General features: G+C 44.8%; 2 protein-coding genes across 5 annotated transcripts in view; one reads left to right on the forward strand and one right to left on the reverse strand.

Moving 5' to 3' along the window:
• EGFL8 (EGF like domain multiple 8) overlaps positions 1–20,831 on the reverse strand; it is a 123,998-nt gene that overhangs the window by 100,733 nt on the left and 2,434 nt on the right. For 2 of the 4 annotated variants that reach the window (XM_073598407.1, XM_073598408.1), the window contains exons 1-2: positions 9,748–9,965; positions 9,343–9,493 (exon numbers count right to left, since the gene is read on the reverse strand). The gene's annotated coding sequence lies outside the window, so the exon portion shown is untranslated. Of the gene's footprint in view, positions 1–9,342; positions 9,494–9,747; positions 9,966–14,416; positions 14,689–20,831 lie in introns of those variants that run through there. The other 2 variants (XM_073598409.1, XM_073598410.1) reach the window with 2 other exon arrangements.
• The window catches only part of LOC141107567 (complement C4-B-like), a 179,969-nt gene continuing 179,439 nt past the window's right edge, over positions 20,302–20,831 (forward strand). Inside the window, exon 1 of the mRNA XM_073598404.1 lies at positions 20,302–20,451. The gene's annotated coding sequence lies outside the window, so the exon portion shown is untranslated. The remainder of the gene's footprint in view (positions 20,452–20,831) is intronic.

The raw sequence follows: 20,831 nt of genomic DNA on the forward strand, positions 1-20,831 counted from the left end.
AGACACGCAGAACATAGAGGAATCTTCCATCAGCAGTTATTCCTCTTCCCCCGCTTCTCCTCATGATAATGAAGGTGGTTAACCTTACTCAGTCCCCACTTAATACTCACCACCTTTCATTATTGAAAAGAGGCCTCTCCTTTTCCCCCAAATCAGGGATGAATGAGTTCGAGGTCTATAAGGACATCTCTCTCTTCCTTAGAAAAGTAATTTTCAAATACTGGCACTCCTCAAAACATAAGGAGTCCCAGCTAAATCAACTAAATAAGGAAGAGAGAGATGCCCTGAATGCTCTAATTTCTCTTCTAGAGGAGAATGCCAACTCTGACTCAGACATAGATGTTTCCGATCACCAACGTGAAGTAATACGTCAGGCCAACCTACCCATTAGATCAGTCAAAATGCCCCCATTGTCAAAGTATAAACCAATTGAATTCTTCTTGAGGCAAGTCAAGAGGGACCTGTCAAAAGTCAACTGGAAATACAAGGGCTTTGATAATCTATCCAGGGAGGAGAGGAAAGCATTAAAGGAACTAGAAGAGGCTCCAGGCATTGTCATCAAGGGCAGTGATAAGGGGGGTAATGTGGTCCTCCTTACTGAGGATCAATATGAGAATGAAGCTAAGAGATTGTTAGCCGTAAACTCCATTCCAATCCCTTCCCGGCCATTGTTAATGCTCTCAACTACTTGTTGAATCTAGGCCTGGAGGAAAAATTGATTACCAAGAAGGAATTTGATTACCTGCGGGTACTGCAATTTAATACCCGAACAGTTTACATCATACCCAAACTTCACAAGTTCCTGCATAACCCACCCGGCAGACCCATAGTGTCCGCTGTCAACGGTCCCCTTGAAAAGATTGGAAAATTTATTGATGCACTTATAAAGGAATTGGTATTTGATCTACCTTCCTATGCACAAGATACCCGGGATGTACTGTTGCAGCTGGACACTATGACTCTGCCGGCTGGTGCCCTCTTAGTAGGGATAGATGTAGAACTATATATACCTCAATTCCCCACACCTGGGGACTTAGGGCTGTTCAATTCTTTCTTGAAAGGAGGTTCCCTCTTCTTGGACAACAGAATTAATTTATAAGTGAGATTCTCACTTTCCTATTGGAACATAACTGTTTCCAATTCCTGGGAACCTACTATCAGCAGATCAGGGGAACATCAATGGGAGCACCGTGGGCCCCCTCATATGCGTGTCTCCACCTTGGCATGTGGGAGGAGGAACTGGTATATCCGTCGCCAATGTACCTGGGCCACAGTCGCCTGTGGCTCAGGTACATTGATGACATGCTCACGATTTGGGGGGGCTCTGAACAGGAATTGTTGCAGTTCATGGATGAGCTGAATACTAATGACCGTAATATTAAACTTACCTTCACTGCTCACCCCCAGATGCTCACCTTCCTCGACCTGACCATTGAAGCCAAAGATGGCCGGATCAATATCAAAACCCATAGGAAGTCCACAGCAGCTAACACCCTCCTTCAGGCCAACATTGACCACCCAAGGTCCTTGATTAGGGGAATACCGGTGGGCCAATTCCTCAGAATTCATAGAAATTGCTCTAGTCAACAAGATTTCATAACTGAAGCCAGGGACCTCTATGGCAGGTTTAGAGAGAGAGGTTATTCTCATTCGTGCATCAGGGATGCAAAGAGGAGGGCGATCCAGACAGATCGACGAACGCTTCTTGTTAAAAAAGATCCTAAATCTAAGAAAGACACACAAGAGCCTCTAAGGCTTATTACTAAATTTGGTGCCCATTGGGACCAAGTTAAGGCCATACTGAGCCAACATTGGCATATTCTGTCAGAATCGCCCACTCTCGGCAAACTGGTGGACGCACGTCCCCTCCTCACCGTCCGTCGTTCCAGGAATCTTAAAGACCATACATCTCATACATTCAGAATTTAAGAGATCACCAATTTCCAACTGGCTCACTCAACTTCCACCCCTGAAGGGTATGTTTAGATGTGGCAGATGTTCAGTCTGCAAGTATGCTGAACGTACGGACGTGTTCACCGATTCTGATGGCTTGAAACAGTTTAAAATTCACAATTTTATTAACTGCAATACCACGAGAGTCATTTTGAATGCTTACTTGTCCCTGTTGGAAGAAGTATGTTGGTAAAACCAAGAGGCAACTCAAAATCAGAATCGGTGAGCACGTCCAAAGTATTCTCAGTAAGGATGATGAACGCCCCACCCCCCTGCATTTTTTGAAATTCCATGGTGGGAATCCCTTTGGAATGACATTCAAGGGTATATATAGGCTGAAGCTACCTCAAAGAAGGGGTGACTTTGACAGAATTCTCTGCCAAAAAGAAAAAATGTGGATGTACAATCTAAATAGCATGCACCCCCTTGGGTTGAACAACGAATGTAACATCTTAACAGCTTAATTTTCTCTTATTTTCTCTATATCTGTAATCTCTTTTCATCATGTGTGACATACTTTCATTAGTATTTAATGCGTCTTTAATGTTCCTTTATTTGGCTTCTATGGCTAATGGCACCCCTGAATCGGCCCACTTCTTGTGCACTTTGTCTCTGTGTATATGTATGGCCGTTAATTAGTGGCTCCGTTTCCAGGGCAATCAGAAATTGATACACCCACGTCCTGTTATGGATGGGGTATATAAGATTAATGCCCCGGTCACGGCGCATGCTCTGAGGAAATCCGAGTGACGGATGAAACGCGTCAGCATGACGCCATCACGCTCTCAATAGCGCTGACACAGACCCACCCATCAGCCCTGGAACGTCCGCCCACCCACACTCCCCTGGGGCTGGTTTGAAATAACCCGGGATCTGAACGTGGATGACGGGTTGACCGGAGGCACAGCTTGCACCTCCCCGGCTCCAACACTACATTTCTCCAGAAACTGCTCTGGGACACCCCGCACATAGTGACGGAAGACAACAGGAGGAATTACCCTAAGATGGTCTGGTGAACTTTTGGCTCCCTGCGTACGGATCGCTGCTACCTTCCAGCGCCTGCATATAGGTGAGATCTTACCTTTGCTATTCATTACTACTGTACTGTCTATTTAAGCGGTAAGCTCCAACTCACTAGCCCTTTCATTATCTTTTACATATGGGAACCGTCCTGTCCTACCATTTGTTTCCTCCCGGCAGCATAGGTGTATGGTGAACTCTGCAGATTAGCACTGCATTCATCGCTCCAGCAATAAGCCATCCACAAAAGGCTTTCTCTGCTTCCCATACACAGGACGTCATTCCTCCACGGCTGTTTAAACCTACCCTACCCTTCCCATCCATCACCAGCTAATACCTAGCTGCCACTGGGACTGCTTTCAACAAGCTTATTGATTCATAAAATTGCTATTCAATATTTATTTACTAGGAGGTGTGTATGGTTTATGTCTGTGGTGGCCATCTGTGTTTTGTCTATGACAACGTTGTCAATTTTAAGTATTGGTGGTGATACCTGGTTTTTTTAACCATTAACTTTTTTGATTGGTGTTAAAGTGTATCTTTGAATAAATAGCATTTATATAAAGATTTTGATAATTGCCTGTTCCTCTTTGATGAATTTTTTTTCTCCCTCTTTTTGATATGTGTTAATAATTCAGAGGAAGGTACCCATTATTTGGCCTTGTTGCCCTTGGTACATGTAATTATCTGGGCGAAGACATTAATGTACTCTCACCGATAATTTATATAGGCTTCAGCAGTATTATCAGTTCTTTTATACCCCCTTGATATTTTTCTCCTACATTCTGTGCATTACACACTCCTGTCTTCTACATTCTGTGCATTACACACTCCTGTCCCCTGCATTCTGTGCATTACACACTCCTGTCCCCTACGTTCTGTGCATTACACACTCCTGTCGCCTACATTCTGTGCATTGCACACTCTTGTCCCCTACATTATGTGCCTCACACACTCCTGTCCCCTGCATTCTGTACATTACACACTCCTGTCCCCTGCATTTTGTGCAGCACACACTCCTGTCCTCTACATTCTGTGCATTACACACTCCTGTCCTCTGCATTATGTGCATTACACACTCCTGTCCCCTACATTCTGTACATTGCACACTCCTGTCCCCTACATTCTGTACATTGCACACTCCTGTCCTCTACATTTTGTGCATTACACACTCCTGTCCCCTACATTCTGTACATTGCACACTCCTGTCCCCTACATTTTGTGCATTACACACTCCTGTCCCCTGCATTCTGTGCATTACACACTCCTGTCCCCTACATTCTGTGCATTACAGACTCCTGTCCCCTACATTATGTGCATTACACACTCCTAAACCCCTGCTCTGTGTGAGTTATGTACTCCTAAACCGGCATTGACTGCAGTACTTGGTGTGTTACATACTCCTGGACCTTGAATTTTGTGCATTGCACTCCCCAGACCCATGCACTCTTATGTTTTAGCCCTCTATCTCACTCAAGTGTTCCTCATTCCCAAGTTCTAAAGTTGAGAGGTATGGTACTGCCCTAAATGAGAGTACCACTGGGTTTTTATAGGCTGCCGGCAACGGAGCTGGACAGTGCACATGTGCCCTCCACCTGCACCCAAATGCTGCAATCTTTTGCACCAGGATTAAACACCCAAAGTACATGAGGTCTAAAGCAGGAACATCTAAACAAAAGTGATCTGGGAAGCAAAATTTATACGTCTCAGATGTTCTCCTCTGTTTATAACATCTAAAGGCAGAAGTGCCAGTTTGAATGTGGCCTTAGACTTCCCTGCTATATTATGTATGTGTTTGTATCAGTAGCGAGTCCTTTAACCTTCATATTTGTACTGGTTTGGTGCTTTGTACTAAACTTGCACCAGCTCCAGAAGTGTTTTGGTTTACTATGGATATCACGGTGACATAGGCCATTCATAAACTCTTGAGAGGAAGAAGGAAGGACAGAGATCACGAGAGGCCGCTGACAGCTTGGAGATATCCAGAGTCTCAGGGAACTCGGCTTCCTCACCATAGTCAGTATTCTAAATTACTGCAAGCCCTTTAGAGGAGAGATGACAGGTCCTCTCCAAACAGGAAGGTGACAGAATACTTCAGCCGCTAATGACAAGGACCATGTCATCACTGAGATGACTTCATTGTTCCCCCGGGGAGACGTGATTACACAGCGAGGTGCATGAGAAAGGAAAAACGAGAGGAAATGGGACAATGAAGCCGTGGAAAGCACCGCAAGGAAATTTTTATTAACCGCTAATAAACGGACATGAAATCAGACGATGGACAATGAGAGGCAGAGGCTTCCCACTGAGTCTGGGAAAGAAGCAGTTAAAGGATAAGTTCACCTTTAAGAAAAAAAATAATAAATGCATATTTTTTTTTTTGCAGGTAAAAAATGTGCATTTACAAACTTTTTTTCTCTTAGGAGCCTGTAAAGCATTGCAGCCGCGATCAGAAGATTTGTGGGTGCAATGTCTGGCTCCTGCAGACTCTCAGTGTAGCTGTCTGCTCATACCTCCGATACGGGCAGGCAGTTACATGAGAGCAGGAAGATCAATAACCTACGAGAGTGCTCACCAGCACCCTCGCTGTTCATTGAGAACTGCAAGCCATCAGCCGCAAAGGTAGACAGTACTTGTAGGTATTCGTTCACAGAACTCTGTAAATGAATGATGTGGCCATGTGGGTGGAGCCCCGTATGGCCGCTCTTTTTTCAAATTGTGACAGCAGGTGCAGGGAGATCGATGGAAGAGATGCAGGAGTGGGAACATGTTACATGTTCCACCTTAAAAAACGGGTGGAACAGGTAACATGTTTGTGGGGAAGTGCAGCGTGGCAGTAAGCACTTAGAGTCCAGTTGCAGAAATGAGAACTTGTATTATAGTCAAAGTCCAATAATTCACAACAAGCCCAGTGGGAAGGCACAAGACCAGAAACACTCACAGAAGGTACAGTGGTGTGTAGTGGAGCAGGTCTCAGATAGCATCTGCCAAATGGGGAGGTCTCTGAAAGGATGGCGTGCCCCTATCCTGAGCCTACTCATTGGGAACCTCTCCCCACCGCTAAACAGTGTCCTTGTCAGACGGGGGACCTGTCCCTACATTACCCAAGCGTGAAATGCATGGGGTGACAGCATCCAACTGGATCACTTCCCCAGTGACCCAGGAAACCATAGAGGAACCATGTTTTTCTTGACCTTCCCTCCAACTGCAATTCCACTGCGGTCGAGCGCCATCTACAGTGAAGAGGATAGACAGCACATGCCTACATGTTCCCAAAGGTGAACTTATCTTTTTAACTTGGGAGGGTTACTGGTCTGGCAAACCAATGATTAAAGTGTAACTAAAGGCAAAACTTTTTTTTTTTAGATTTGTATAGAATGGGGAGGGATTACAGCCTCTCGCAGGTTTTTATATCTGTCTGTGTCCCCATCAAGAGGTCTCACCCTCTCTATTTGTCCTACATACTGTTAGGGGCAATGAAAGTAAATCCCAGATTTTGGGTTGTCACCACAACAGGAATAGAGGGGAAATCTTCCAATAGGGACACTAGTTTTGGAGACAACCAGGGATTCCCTCACTTTGGAGGGATTTCCTTTAACTTCCTGTTTTGGCTATGGGACAGGAAGTGAAGGGAAATCTCCCCTATGGGACACAGATGGCAAAAATAAATTTGAAAGAGGTTGTAACCCTCCCTTACTCTATCCAAAATGAAAAATTCTACCTTAAATTTTAACTTTCTCCCCATTTTGGATATTTTGCAAAAGAGACACAAAGAGCCATCTTTGCAAACCATATGTACATATACATATAGCCTGATATAACCTTGAACCGTCCACTGAAGTCTGGTGATGTCACTCTGGTGACATCATTGTGCCTCATTGCTCCCTCCTTGGAAAGTTGAGCACATTAATATTGAACTTTTGGTACGGAACTTTCCCAGAGGGCAGAGGTGAGCTACAGTGATGTGGTCAGAAACTAGTGGCCAAAGCCAGTATTTTTTTTTTTTTATATCTTTTTGATACCTGAACTGAAAGTCTGTGACCATGTTTCGGGCACTTTTTAAACAATTGTGAAAGCGTTTTTTTTTTTTTAATTTTAAAATTATTATTATTATTTTTAACCAATAGAAAGTTACATACTATACAAGAAAACGCCTTAAAAATGTCAGTTCAGTGTGTTTTTTCAGGTACAGTACTCCCCTTGAAGTTTATTCTGGCCAAAACAAGCAACTCTGCTCTAAAGGAAGTTTTGGTACTTTTTTGAGTGGCAGGCCTCAAGCTTTAAGCAGCAATACCTCTAACGTGACCAATAAACAGTAAATTATGCAATATACAATATCCACATAAAAAATGACTCTTAATTCCTCGCAAAGCCAACACAGTAGAGTTCTGATCATTATACTTTTTTTTTTTTTTTTTTTTTAATTCGCAACAGTTACATTTTTAGGACAAGCTTGAGTACTGCTTGGACCTAGAAGAAGGGGGTAGACCCCTGAAAGCTTGATCCCCCCAAAAATTTAAGTGTTAATGCAAATAAAAAAGTACATGTGCATGGACAGTACTCAACTGTGGTCTTGCTATTGCACTAATATGGGTACCATCACCTTACTCATAGTTCTTTTTTTTTATCTAGCAGTAGAAATGTCTCAGATTTCGCATAGATGTTGCAAATAATCCCCGTAATGCGTCTAAGGCGAACTATGATCATCAGCTCCATCTGGTGGCCATAATGCAGTTTGTATGATTGAGGTACTTCAGGAGAATAACACATTATGAGCACTAGATGTAGCTAACGATCATGTGAATTAAACGTTTTCGGGATTATCTGCAACTGCTGTATGAATGCTGAGGCATTCGCACAGCAAATTTTTAAAAATAGAACTTATGAAGTCACATATAAAAATTCAGTGACAAATAAAAATTCAGTCCAAATCTCATATAAAAGAAAATCTGTATGTCAATCTTGCCATATACAGTAATATTTGATATATGCGCTCTGTTCTTATTGATGTATCTTGTGTTCACTCTTCATGCTTCACATGTATTAGACCTTAGACCTGGATTACAAGCAATCCTTTCTATTACACATTGTGTGCATGGGAAGCTCTCTCTGTGAAGTTACCCTTTGTGCACCATATCATACTCAATGGACCTGGATTTACCTTTTTGGATGGACTCTGACTATATAAATATCAGTAAGATCAAACGCGTTGTTTACCCTAATAGAGGTTAGTATTCGTCCCTGGAAGAATGGCTTCATTCCACCCCTTTCATCTCAGTAGACAACATTCCACAAAGACATAGAAAAGCCACATAGTATAATGCAATATAAATAATTTATTAAAATAATTTTAAACCACACTCATGTCACCATGCTCCACTCTACATGTTACGTCCACTGGACATCAGGGGAAACAATTGCTTTACATCTGGACTTCAGGCAAACTGCCAAATACACGGATGAAATACATATAAGGCACCTGTTTTTCCTAGCAAAAATTTGTATTTTTGTTCATTCAGTTCTGAAAAATTACACAGTTCTGCCACATAGCACAGCCCTACTGGCAGGGAAGGGGCCCTCATTTCTCTCTGCTGAATAGGTCTTGTCCCTCCCCCAGCCTGTGATTGGAGAGTGAAAGGAAAAGCAGTAGGCTGACAAGCGCATCTCTCACTCTGCTCTCTCCTCCTATCAAGCATGCTCCTTGCTAGCACATGAACACTGCAGCTCAAATGATTGGCTCCCTCTGCTGCTTTTCCCTTTTCCCAAGCTTTGCTGTGCAGAAGTTGATACCAGGTCACATTCAGGTACTTACACTAATTGCATTTTTTTAAAAATGTATTTAATTATGCATTAACAATATATTTTACAGAGCTGCATTAATTAGTGTTTTTATATCCGTTTGGAGTAAACCTGGCAATAATAAGTCAAAGGGGTTGATTTACTAAGGCAAATAGACTGCACTTTGCAAAGTGTAGTTGCACTCTGCAAGTGCAGTTGCTCCTGAGTTTAGTAAATGAGCAGAAGCTCTGCTGACTTCCATCATCCAATCATGTGAAGCAAAAATGCATTGTTTTTTATTTTCCTTGTATGTGATTGGGTACTCTTTGCAAAGTGAAGCTTTATCTCATTTACTAAGCTCTGGAGCAACTACAATTGTAGAGTGCAAAGTGAACAGTCTATTTGCCTTTAGTAAATCAACCCCAAAGTATCTGCTCATTAAAAACCAGCTGTACACTATTGGATCTAGTAACACTTCTGAGCCACAAGCAAAACTATAGATCGTTTTGAGCATGATTAGTTGACAGGTACACTTTAGTAGACGGATAAAGACAGTAAATGTTTATTTTTTTAAATGGAAGTAAAACTTACCCTGTTTTCTGGCTTGGTTCTGAATAAAGCACAAGGCTAAATATCTTCTTTCTAATTCCCTCTGCCTCACAGCTTGCATGGAGTCATCATCCATGTGATAAATAGATATCTGGACGGAGAAATGATCTTCTGATCTGTCACATGGGTTGTACTGCGAGACATACACAAAAATTGATTAAAAAAATGAAGCAAAGAAAACCGGTATTAACATGAAACAGATACCCAGCTTAACCTATTAGGGCCTTTATTTTCAATAATGAAATGTCACCTCTTAATGCTATAGACAGCAACCCCATGTTTGCTAAACTGTTTATCAATCAGCCCCTTGGGATTCATGGAAAAAGAACAACATGTCAATAGCAAAGAATGGGCACAACAATGGGCAATGATGGTTAAGATGATTACGGTAAAACAGCTCTTCATGGAGGTTACAAAGAAGAAAGAGTCCTGAAGACTGGGTGGTGTATGGGATGAACTGTAATTCTAATATCCTTGAGTCCCAACACATGGTACAGGATGGAGACAGACGTGGGATCCAACTTGACAGAAAGAGAGTGTGGGTAGAAGTGAGGACAGGAGGAGGTGAGATTAGCAGAAACCCAACATTGCAGAAAGGTCAGGCTAGCACTAAAGTCCAAAACTGGAGGGTGAGCCTAACATGTAACACATGACACGCAACACTGGGGAGAATGATTGACTAGCAGTAAGACTCAACACTGAACACAGAGTGGGGAGATTTACTAAAACTGGTGCACACAAAATCTGGTCCAGCTGTGTATAGTAACCAATCAGCTTCTAGGTTTTATTGTTAAAGGCTTAATTAAACAAGCTGAAGTTATAAGCTGATTGGTTACTATGCACAGCTGCACCAGATTCTGTGTGCAGCAGTTTTAGTAAATCTCCCCTATAGGGTCTAGCACTGAGATCCACCACTGGAAAGTGGGTGAGGCTAGCACTGGCCTAAAACTGGAGGAACCCAACATTAGAAAGTGGGTTGCCTAATTCTCAGACCAAACACTGGAGAGGAGGGGCTAGCACTAAGACCCAACACTGGAGAAGCGGGTTAGGCTAGCACTGAGACCCAAAACTGGACATAGGATGGGGCTGGCAATGATACTCAACACTGAAGAATGGGTGAGGCTAGCGCTGAGAACCAACACTGGCGAGAGGGTGAGGCTAGCACTGACCCAACACTGGAGAGAGGATGAGGCTAGCACTGACCCACCACTGGCAAGTGGGTGGGCCTAGCATTGAGATCCAACACTGGAGAGGGTGGGCCTAGAATTGACACCCAAGACTGGAGAAAGGGAGAGGCTAGCACTGTGACCAAATACTGGAAAGAGAGTGAGCCAACACTGGAGGGACCCCACATTGGAAAGTAGGTGGGCCTAGTGCTGAGACCAAACAATGGAAAGAAGGAGGGGCTATCACTGAGACCCAGCACTGGAAAGGGGGCTATGCTAACACTGAGACCCAACTCTGGAGTTAGGATGGGGATAGTACTGAGAGCCAATACTGGAGAGAGGGTGAGGCTAGTACTGAGACCCAACACTTGATAGAGGGTGAGGCTAGCACTAAAATGCAACACAGTAGAGTAGGATGGCCCAGCAGTGAGACTCAACACTGGAGAGAAGGAGGAGCTAGCACTGAGATCCAACACTGGAGAGAGGGTGCACCTAGCAGTGAGATCCAACACTGGAGAGAGGGTGGGCCTTGCACTGGCACCAAAGACTGGAGAGAAGGAGGGGCTAACACTGAGACTCAGCACGGGAGAGGGGGTTATGCTAGCACTGAGACCCAACACAGGAGCTAGGATGGGAATAGCACTGAGAGCCAATACTGGAGAGAGGGAGAGGCTAGCACTGAGACCAAACACTTGAGAGAGGGTGAGGCTAGCACTGAGATGCAACACTGGAGAGTAGGGTGGCCCAGCAGTGATGCTCAACACTGGAGAGAAGGAGAAGCTATCACTGAGATCCAACACTGGAGAGAGGGTGCCCCTATCACTGACACCCAACACTGAAGAGAGGGTGAGGCTAGCACTGATATTGAACACTGGAGAAAGGGAGAGACTAGCCCTGACCCAACACTGGAGTGACTCAACACTAGCAACTAGCTGGGTGGACCTAGCGCTGAGACCCGACATTGGAGAGAGGGTGGAGCTAGCTCTGAGACCAAACACTGGAGAATGCTGGGCCCAACACTGAGACCCAGCACTGGAGAGAGAGTGGGTCTAGCACTAAGACCCAACACAGGTGAGGGGGGGACTTTGTACAGAAATCCAACACTGGGGATGGAACTACTACAGAGACCTAACAGAGGTGAAGGGATAAGGTTAGCACTGAGACACAATAATGGTCAGAGAGTGCTAGTACTAAGACCCAAAACTGGTGGAATGGAGGGATTTTCTCGAGGTCCAACAATGGTTAGAAAATGGAATCTCATGCAAAAAGCATGTGTAGAAAAAAATTCTAAGTGTCCAAAAAAATTCCCTTACAGTGTAAACCTCATACAAAGACAATTATGAGTTCATAATATAAGAAGGAAAATCATAATATAAAAATCAATCAAGTGCAAAAAAGTTCATATACTGAATCCTTGACAGTCCCAAGTGACATTAAACGTGCAATAACCCAATGATGCGGTGGTGACCTCACATCCTAACCCCTTTGCGTTTCGCCATCAGACATCGCTGTAATACTTGTATCAGTGGAGAAACATGGGAATCTGAGTATATGACTTGGTTTTAATGCACAAATACATTTTAAACGGTTTTATGCTGCTCTTATCCTTTCTTGTTTCCTACATCATCTAAAACATATGAAAGTGTCATCGGTAGGTGTCTATTGGAGTGAAGAGTATAAAGCTGCAGGTCTCCTTCTGTGATTGCTATGCACATTGGCTGGTTTATAATTTTACCAGCATTGAGCTCTGGTGAGTTAATTTAGGACTTTTGGAGGTGGCACTGGGTGTTTGGCACTGATCAGAAGAACTTGGGGGGATAGGTTACTCAGAATATATTTTCTTGATATTAACTGCATAATTGGGTTATTGCACATTTGATATCACTTGGGACTGTCAAGGATTCAGTATATTAACTTTTTTGCATTTGATTGATTTTTTTATACTATGTTTTTTTTTCTTATATTATGAACTTATAATTGTTTTTGCATGAGGTTTACACTGCAAGGGGATTTTTTGGACTCTTATGCCCTGTACACACGACCAGTTTTGCCGTCGGAATAAACTCTGAAGGTTTTTCCGATGGAATTCCACTCAAGCTGTCTTGCATACACACGGTCACACCAAAGTCCGACCGTCCAGAATTAGACATATTTCAGAAAATGCGTCATTTTTGGTACGTTGGAACAACATACAGACGAGCGGGTTTCCCGTCGTCTGTTTTCCGTCGTAAAAATTTAGAACATGTTCTCTATCTAAGTCCGTCTGAATTTTCGACGGAAAAAGTCCGATGGGGCATACACACAGTCAGATTATACGACATAAGCTCGCTATTAAGCTCCCATCGGACTTTTTCTGACGGACATTCCGCTCGTGTGTATATGCGGCATTAGAATTTTTTTGCTACACATGCTTTTGCACGAGATTTTGACTTTAGCACTTGCACACAGCACTTTATAATGTATATTTATTTATTTATAAATGTTTATATTGAATATATTAATTTCTTGGATTGTATGAATTGAATTTTGGCACTTTATATTTATATGGTATATAAGTTTAGAGTACATGAACACACCAGGATAAGAGTAATAGCGCTGTCCTTTTTCTTTGGATATTAGTGGTTTGATGTTTTTTTTTTAAATCCAAAAAGTGGTTTGATGTTTACATCAAAATAGGATAGCAGCTGTCTTTTATAGAATTCACTAACATATAATCACACACATAGGTTGGACTTGATGGATTTGTGTCTTTTTTCGACCTCACCTACTTCCAAATTGTATACGAAATTTCGTTGACGAATTTCGTATCCAATTTCCGTTACAACGGAAACGTGATTCGTGTTTTGTTGACCAATCAGAGGTTTTCTTCTGCTGCTGAGTGAGGGTTGGGAAAATGACCTTTTTTAATATGGAAGTGGGAGACTGGTACTGGTAGTCGATGGGAGATTCAGAATCGGACAAAATAAGAATGTTCGTTAATATCGTTTTATTACTGTCATAATAATTACGATTATTTGTTATGATGAAATTAAAAACCCAGGAAGTCAGCACAGCACAGGGATGGTGGGAGCCCCTCATAATGAGCACAGCAGGGGTACAACCCCAGGAGGAAGTCAGCACAGCACAGGGATGGTGAGAACCCCTCATAATGAGCATAATGAGTCCGACGACTGCCATATTGAGAAAGGTATTTTTTGCTTTTTAAATTCATCATAATGAACGTTCGTAATTGTTACGAAAAGTTAACGAACCTAACGAAAACTTGTATTTCGTACGAATCCAAATTGAATTTTGGACACGAATTACGAAATACGAATTAACGGCTAATATGAAACGGAACAGAACGAAACAGAACAAATTTATTGACGGCGCCCATGTCTACAGTGGACTTCATCCAGATTTTTTAGTAAACTCTTGAACTCATCATAGGGAAAATTAACAAAAACTTGAAAACAATGGAGAAAATGAAGCAAGTAACGTGATTGGATACTGTGGATAGTAACGGCTTTGGTGAGCTGCTAGTGGTCCAGGTTGGTGTTGTTTTTTATTTTATTTTCAGAACTGATTTACTTGATTCGCTAGGTTTGTAGACTTAACCAACGTTTGGAATAAGACTTGGCTTGCCTTTGCATTAAGCAGAATGGTCATTTGTTTTTATTCTGTTCTGCTGAGTTTGTTGGTTCAAGCTTTATTTTTAACTCAATTTCTCCTAAATCATGTGATCACTTTCAGTAAATGCTTCATATGTACACACTGGGGGGAGGGGGGGGTGTCAAAATTGTGGACTTTGTCTAACTGGAAGAGGTGGAACTTGCTGTTTAGTATTTTTCAAAGTATCAGAGTTAAAGCTGAATACATATAATGAAATACATGATAGAGAGCTGTTTTACCTGCCAGAGGATTTGTATTTCTGCCCATCCAGTCCTCAAATTTACACAGCTCTGCCAAACAGCACAGCCCTGCCTCATAAGGGAGGGCCTTTGATCTTTTTTATTTCTCTCAGCCTGTGATTGGGCAGTGAAAGGAGAGGCAGCACACTGCAGAGCTCATCTATTTGTCACTCTATTCTCCATAGGTTTCTACTGGTCTGTAGCCTTCATTCCGAACTAGTAGTATGTGTATCCCAGAGGGTACTTCTCTCATGTTCATGGGGTACTTCTACCTGTCAAATTAAATTCATTGCAACATTTTAGAAAGATTTTTTTTAACTCTTTCATAACCAGAAGTCAAGTAAGCCAACATGATCAGACTAAACTCTTGGAGGGGATGATAAGGGACTATATACAAGATTTTAGTAATGAGAACGGTATCATTAGCAGTAATCAGCATGGATTCATGAAGAATCGTTCTTGCCAAACCAATCTACTAACCTTCTATGAGGAGGTGAGTTGCCATCTAGATAAAGGAAGGCCCGTAGACGTGGTGTATCTGGATTTTGCAAAAGCATTTGACACAGTTCCCCATAAACGTTTACTGTACAAAATAAGGTCCGTTGGCATGGACCATAGGGTGAGTACATGGATTGAAAACTGGTTACAAGGGTGAGTTCAGAGGGTGGTGATAAATGGGGAGTACTCAGAATGGTCAGGGGTGGGTAGTGGGGTTCCCCAGGGTTCTGTGCTGGGACCAATCCTATTTAATTTGTTCATAAATGACCTGGAGGATGGGATAAACAGTTCAATCTCTGTATTTGCGGACGATACTAAGCTAAGCAGGGCAATAACTTCTCCGCAGGATGTGGAAACCTTGCAAAAAGATCTGAACAAATGAATGGGGTGGGCAACTACATGGCAAATGAGGTTCAATCAGTGTTGCCAACCTACCAGATTGAAATTTACTGGCACGACACCCAAAATTTACTGGCACCGCCAAGATTTTACTGGCATTTCACAAAAGCTGCTCCATTGTTTCCAGTGTGAAAACCCGAGGGCTATCACACAGGAGCGGTTCGCTGGCAGGACGTCAGGAAAAGTCCTGCCAGCAGCTTCTTTGGAGCGGTGAAGGCGCGGTGTGTTTACCGCTCCTCCACCGCTGCTCCCCATTGAAAACAATGGGGCAGCGCTGGGATACCGCCGGCAAAACGCCGCTATTGTGGCGCATTGTGGGCGGTTTTAACCTTTTCTCGGCCGCTAGCGGGGGGTAAAAGAGCCCCCGCTAGCAGCAGAAATGTGCCACAAATCCGACGGTAAAACGCCGCTAAAAATAGCAGCGTTTTACCGCCGACGCTATAGGCGGCTCGGTGTGAAAGGGGTCTTAAGGTAGATATGTTATTTTCGACATATTAAAGGCAAATTATCTAGCCAATTACCTCCTGCCTCCATCACCTGTCACCATCACCCCCTGCCAACAACACCCCCTGACTTCATCGCCCCCTGCCTCCAACACCCCCTGCCACCAACACCTGCCACCATCACCCCCTGCCACCGTCCCCATCTGCCACCATCCCCCCCTGCCATCATCCCCCTCTGCCACCATCCCCCTCTGCCACATCCCCCTCTGCCACCATCCCCCGCCATCATCCCCCTCTGCCACCATCCCCCTCTGCCACATCCCCCTCTGCCACCATCCCCCCCGCCATCATCCCCCTCTGTCACCATCCCCCTCTGCCACATCCCCCTCTGCCACCATCCCCCTTTGCCACATCCCCCTCTGCCACATCCCCCTCTGCCACATCTCCCTCTGCCACCATCCCCTCCGCCATCAACCCCCTCTGCCACCATCCCCCTCTGCCACATCCCCCTCTGCCACCATCATTCCCTGCCTCCACCCCCCTCTGCCACCATCACACCCTGCCTCCATCCCCCTCTGCCACCATCACCCCCTGCCACCATCACCCCCTGCCACCATCCCCCTCTGCCACCAACACCACCTGCCTCCATCCCCCTCTGCCACCACCCCCTTCTGCCAGACTGCCTTCATCACACCCTGCCTCCATCCCCCTCTGCCACCATCCCCCTCTGCCAGACTGCCTCCATCACACCCTGCCTCCATCCCCCTCTGCCTCCATCCCCCTCTCCCACCATCCCCCTCTGCCACCATCACCCCCTGCCACCATCACCTGCTGTCACTGTCGCCTAGGCTGTCAGTCACTCCGTCCCCGACTCCCCCCGGTCCCAGTGGACTCTGGAATGTGGATCGCCTGGCCCTGGATGCAGGGCTCCTCCATTCCACCATCAGACTGCATGCGCTGTATGTGCAGTTCCAAGCCAGACCGGTCATGGCTATTTTTACAGGCACATTCCCACTACTACGGCATTTACAGGCGGGGAAAAAAGTGCCCGTTTTTAAGGGCTGCCCGTAAAAATACAGGCGATCGGCAACACTGGGTTCAATGTAGAGAAATGTAAAATAATGCATTTGGGTGGAAAAAATATGAATGCAATCTATACATTGGGGGGAGAACCTCTGGGGGAATCTAGGATGGAAAAGGACCTGGGGGTCCTAGTAGATGACAGGCTCAGCAATGGCATGCAATGCCAAGCTGCTGCTAAAAAAGCAAACAGAATATTGGCATGCATTAAAAAGGTGATCAACTCCAGAGATAAAACGATAATTCTCCTGCTCTACAAGACTCTGGTCCGGCCGCACCTGGAGTATACTATCCAGTTCTGGGCACCAGTCCTCAGGAAGGATGTACTGGAAATGGAGCGAGTACAAAGAAGGGCAACAAAGCTAATAAAGGGTCTGGAGGATATTAGTTATGAGGAAAGGTTGCAAGCACTGAACTTATTCTCTCTGGAGAAGAGATGCTTGAGATATGAGGATATGATTTCAATTTATGAATACCATAATGGTGACCCCACAATAGGGATAAATCTTTTTCGCGGAAGGGAGTTTAACAAGACTAGTGGCCACTCATTAAAATTAGAAGAAAAGAGGTTTAACCTTAAACTACGTAGAGGGTTTTTTACTGTAAGAGCGGCAAGGATGTGGAATTCCCTTCCACAGGAGGTGGTCTCAGCGGGGAGCATTGATAGTTTTAAAAAACTATTAGATAAGTACCTGAACGATCACAACATACAGGGATATACAATGTAGTACCGATATATAATCACACACATAAATTGGACTTGATGGACTTGTGTCTTTTTTTCAACCTCAGCTACTATGTAACTATGTAACTATGTAAAATGTTGAAGCCTGAGTCAGGGCTTTCAGGCCTGGCCTACATCTCCTTTGCCAGGCAATGGAGACAACACCCCTCTCTTCATATTCACCACAGGCGGGTGCCGTCTTCTCTTCAGCCAGGGCCACCTCTTTCTTCATTGGCTGATTGTGCTGCATCACCCTCAATAGTAATGCAATTTTTAGGCAGCACTCCTGCGTCTAATGTTCCTGCCTGTCTAGGCAGATTGGCTGTGGTGCTGCAGTGCTTGATTTAAACATCACAAGCCCAGGGCTCTTGAGATAGCATCTGCTACCTATATCCCCCACATGTTATGCTTTGCCTGCTGTGTTACTTGCTGTTTGGATTTATCACTGCTGACCCTTGCCTTGTATCCTGACTACTCTTTTAGGTTGATGCTTGATTTGACCTCAGAATTGTCTACTGGATTTTTCTTGTGCACTACCTGTCCTGACCTCAAAACTGTCTATTGAATTACCCTACCAGGCACGATCTTCTGCTTGACCAGCCTCTAGACTACAAGTACGCTTCCTTGTCTTATTTGTTCAGTCCTAGTGCCATCTGGCCAGGAACAATTGCATTGTGTTCTAAGGCCTTGGAGGAACCAAGTACCCATAGGTCTCCTTGGTTTAAGGGAACTGGGGCTGTTAAAGGTAAAAGAAGCACTCCCAACCTATAGTTCTTCACCTAGGCATTGGGATGATTTTCACATTGGCTGGCTTCAGCTGTCATGGTGCCCCTCTTTGTGGTCAGCTCCATGACAGCTGCAACCAGCAGGCTTGTCTACAAACAAACCACATGTGATCCTTCCAGAGCTTCCAGATAGTGGCAGCATACCTCCCAACAGTCCAGGATTCTGCGTGACTGTCCTGGGATTTCAGCAAAACCCAGCGTCCCAAGGATCTGAGTTGTGTCCTGTAGTCCTGAGCAGGGGCTTAGCTATCATTGGGCAGGACACATGGCCTGCTTCCCTTGCTGGGTGCCCCAGGTCCCTCGGTTGCTCGGTGCGATCGCCCAACACTTCAGCAGCCAGCATCCCTCTCTGCTGGCTGCCTATCACAGCAGTAAACTCCAGAGTCGAGTGAAGCTTCCTCTGGGCCCCTCCTCAGCTCTGATGTGTGTCATGACACAACATGTAGGGGGAGCCTGGGAGGAAGGACATTCCCTGGCATTGAAGTAAGATATACCTGTGCTCAAATTCCAATAGTTTCTACATGTATATAATCCGTCAGGTGCTAAAGGGGTATGACCACATGTTAACACTAAAAATTGAACCCTCTGCACACTGCTATATACCTTTTCTAGTAGAGACTAGCAATAAAGGGATTACTTTGCTGCAGTTGGCCAGCTTAAACATATATTGTAATACATGTAGCCTTTTTTGTTTTTTTGCAAAGTTGGCTAAAAGGGCATATAGTAGTGTGTAGAGGGTTCATCAAGAATTCCCCAGTATTGTGCTGGAAGGGGGATATGGGAAAGAGGGGTTTGTGCTGGGGGATTTGGAGGGGAGAAGGATTTGTGCTAGAAAGGGGGAGAGGATTTGTGCTGGGGGATAAGATTTTGTGCTGTGAGGGGAGATTTGGGCCGGGAGGAGGAATTGGTGGGGGAGGGTATTCAGAAGGGAAGAGTATTTGTGCTGTGAGAGGAGAATTTGGAAGAGAAGAGGATCTTTACCAAAAGGGGAATTTGGGGAGAACTTGCTGGGAGGAGGGTTTTTAAGAAGAGCAGGAGGATTTGTCCTGAGTGAAAGGTTTGGACAGGAGAATTTTTATGCTGCTGGGGGGTTGAATTTGTGCTTGTAGGGAGGGATTTTCTAAAGAAATTTCTTCTAGAAGGCAGGAGCATTCTGCAGCACTGTGTTGCATACTCTTGGCCCTTTAATTCTTAGCATTGCACACCCCCTGACCCCTGCACCTTTTACATTACACACCCCTGACCCCTGTAGTCTGCGCATTACACACCCCTGACCCCTGCACTCTGTGCATTACACACCCCTGACCCCTGCACTCTATGCATTACACACCCCTGACCCCTGTAGTCTGCGCATTACACACCCCTGACCCCTGCACTCTATGCATTACACAGCCCTGACCCCTGCACTCTAGGCATTACACACCCCTGACCCCTGCACTCTATGCATCACACACCTCTGACCCCTGCACTCTGTGCATTACACAACCCTGACCCCTGTACTCTGTGCATTACACACCACTGACCCCTGCACTCTGTGCATTACACGCCCCTGACCCCTGTACTTTGTGCACTTACACACCCCTGACCCCTATTTGCTGCTGGTTGCTAAGCATCTCTGACTATTTTATTGAAGCTTTTTATGGTAGGCTCAGACAAAGTGTTAGCATTCTGTCTATTTTTATTGTGCAGAAAACCATATGTAATGTCATCATTTCTTTTTTCTTTTGCATGTCTCCTACTTGTGGCACAGCAGCCAAAGCATATTTTACATGGAAGCCCATGGTTTGTTTACCCAGGCCCTGTAATCTTCTCCCATTGTAAACATGTTGGCCATGCCAACTGTTGGCACTGCTACTCTCCTTGGGTGCCCAAATTTGCCCCAGGTCTTTTATAATCCTAGCACCGCCCCTGGCTCAGAGAAAGATTTCCCCTTATGTAGCCATCCACTGGATGTCAGCTAGCAGCGCTGAGGTTTCTATGTTGACAGGGAACGCGGCCACTGCGGAAATGTAAACATTACGACAGCGAGAACAAGCAAGCAGCCACCAGAGTACGGCAGAAGTTTTACAAGAATATGGGGAGCCCTGGGGCTGCAGTCTACAACAGGTGAATGTGCCAGTGTCTGCTGTAACCCTTCCCAGGCTGAACAATAACCACTGCAATGTCCTAGCTACTATGAGTCTTAAAGGGGGAAATGTGTATGGGAAAGGGGGGGGGGGTGTTTTTGGGGAGGGGGTAATGTGTATAGGGTGGCAATATATACAGGGAGGGGGGCAGTGTGTACAGGGAGAGGGAGAGTGTAAATAGGGAGGAGGGCAGTGTGTACAGGGAGGGGGCAATATATACAGAGGGATGGCAAAGTGTACAGGGAGGCGAGGGGGGCAGTGTGTAAAGGGAGGGGGGCAATGTATACAAGGGCAATGTAGTGTGTACGGGGGGGGTAGTGTGTATAGTGAGGAGGGCATTGTATACAGGGGAGGGCAATA

Source organism: Aquarana catesbeiana, linkage group LG09 (assembly GCF_042186555.1).
Source record: "Aquarana catesbeiana isolate 2022-GZ linkage group LG09, ASM4218655v1, whole genome shotgun sequence".
Taxonomy (NCBI): Eukaryota; Metazoa; Chordata; class Amphibia; order Anura; family Ranidae; genus Aquarana; species Aquarana catesbeiana.